Source organism: Silurus aristotelis (assembly GCF_946808225.1).
Source record: "Silurus aristotelis genome assembly, chromosome: 26".
Taxonomy (NCBI): Eukaryota; Metazoa; Chordata; class Actinopteri; order Siluriformes; family Siluridae; genus Silurus; species Silurus aristotelis.
In genome coordinates this window covers 17,596,027-17,598,155 of record NC_139599.1, presented here as the reverse complement: position 1 = coordinate 17,598,155, position 2,129 = coordinate 17,596,027, and the positions used below count along the sequence as shown (strand labels likewise).

The following is a 2,129-nucleotide window of genomic DNA, read 5'->3' as shown; positions in this document are numbered from 1 at the left end:
AAGCATGATTAGATTATATTTATTGATATTAGATCAGGAAACATTAGAATCAGACAATTAGATCAGACGAAAGCAATTTCAGATCAGGTTCTTCCAAATTACAGTTGCTCCAAATTAAACAAATCTAGATTAGACCAGAAACAATTTGACCAGATCAAATCAACCCAGTGTAGACCAAGTAAGTCAGGTGAAAGCAGATTAGACCAGACTATATCTAATCTAAAATTACTGTATTAAAGACTTTTTTTTATAATTAAACACAAACTATAAAACATTAGAGCAGTCTAAATATGAGATAAGACCAGATCAGACTAAATCTAATTAGACTTTACCTGAATAATTGGATCAGAATAACAAATCTAAAACTAGAATTAAAAAAACATCAGACATTTAACAAGTAATCAGTAACTGTTGATTCTACACTGTGCATTAGGACAAACCCAATTGTTTATTGTGTCTTCTCATTGGTCAGCAGTTTAAACTTTTTTGTACATCAGCATTTCGTTTACTCAGTGTATATATTTGGATTAGATTAGATTGGATTTAGATCAGATACCGAACATCATGTAAATTTTCTTTCGGGACAGATTTTGAAACGTCTGTTTTTGTGTACATTACTGTATATTAAGGTATTAATGTGTTTTGCAAAAGCTGTGTGTGTGTGTGTGTGTGTGTGTGTGTGTGTGTGTGTGTGTGTGTGTGTGTGTGTGTGTGTGTGTGTGTGTGTGTGTGAGAAGGTGTTATGTAAGAAGACGTGTTGTATTTATGGCTGTAACATAATGCTTTAATTAATTCATCCACTCCGTGTGTGTGTGTGTGTGTGTGTGTGTGTGTGTGTGTGTGTGTAAAGACACGCACACACGTCTTTAAATGCCACATGTGCCTTGAAGCTGAGATTTCAGTATAATTTATTTGTTACTCGATTGTTTGAATTTCTTTATTGTTCATTTTTCAATTCAATGGAAAAAAAGAACAAAATTTAGAGAATGAATAATTACAGCTTTACACTGTTACTTGTATTTTGTACCTACATTTTGATTGGACTCGGTGATGTGTGTGTGCTGGGAAAAGAAATAAAGACTTTTTCAGTGAACACGGGGGATAAATGCTTATTTATTGGGGGTTATTGCTTGTTTTTTGTAGTTTTTTTCTCTCCACTGTAATAAAAACACACACTGTACATTATACAGGTTTTTTTATTTACTGCGTTAATGAACCTGAACATCGAATAAACATCAGTATTAATAAAATATAATGTTCACTAAGTAAACTGAAGTGTTTAAATAACTGCTTATTTGATCTACAATAAATAATTAGCATAAATTAGCATTAAATAAATCCATATTGATTCAGGTATTTGGACACATGACATTTCCACTTATAAGTGTTTTTTTCTCCAAACTGTTATACAAACTTGGAGGTACACAATTGTATCGGACGTCTTTGGATGCTGTAGCTTAAAACTTTGCCTTCACTTGAGCTAGGAGACCCAAACCCGTTCCAGCATGACACTGCCCCTGTGTACAAAGCCAACTCCATGAAGATCTGCTTTCCATGGGTTGAAAGTGTGTGGAAGATCTCCTGCTGTAGAGCTCTAACCCTATTTAACATCTTTGGGATGATTGTGAATGCTGACTGCACCCCAGGATCCTTCTCAACTTCTCACCTACACCACTTCCTGACTTTACCAACACCCTTGTAGCTGAATGAATCTCCACAAAGTTTAGTGGAACATCTCCCAGAAGAGTGGAGTTTATTATAACTATATATATAATTATATTTATATATAAAATTGAGACTAGATGTGGAATGGGACGTTCAGAAAAAGCACATAACAATCCAAAAACCTTTGGCCATACAGTGTATGGAGGTGACATTTATGAAATTCATTCATTAATAACAACATTAATTAATTCATTAAGTAATTCACTGGTGTAACTGATGCTCTATTATGATGATACGGGAACCTTAGTACGAAGCTCTGCAGCTCTCAGTTCTCAGGTTCCTCTTTTCTTTGTTCCCCTTTTTTTATTTTAGAGAATATGAGCTAAAGGTTTTAAAGCATGAAGGACATTCAGGATCATCAGACCACACAGACCTCACTGTGATTCAGAACTGACTCTTTGTGT

The 2,129-nt window shown here is 34.3% G+C and overlaps 1 protein-coding gene across 7 annotated transcripts in view; it reads left to right on the top strand.

Moving 5' to 3' along the window:
- The window catches only part of stard8 (StAR related lipid transfer domain containing 8), a 25,831-nt gene extending 24,738 nt beyond the window's left edge, over positions 1-1,093 (top strand). For 5 of the 7 annotated variants that reach the window (XM_083530914.1, XM_083530918.1, XM_083530916.1 and 2 more), the window contains one exon: positions 1-1,093. This exon is cut by the window's left edge and continues 1,320 nt beyond it. The gene's annotated coding sequence lies outside the window, so the exon portion shown is untranslated. The other 2 variants (XR_014531727.1, XR_014531728.1) reach the window with 2 other exon arrangements.
- The last annotated feature ends 1,036 nt before the right edge of the window (positions 1,094-2,129 follow it).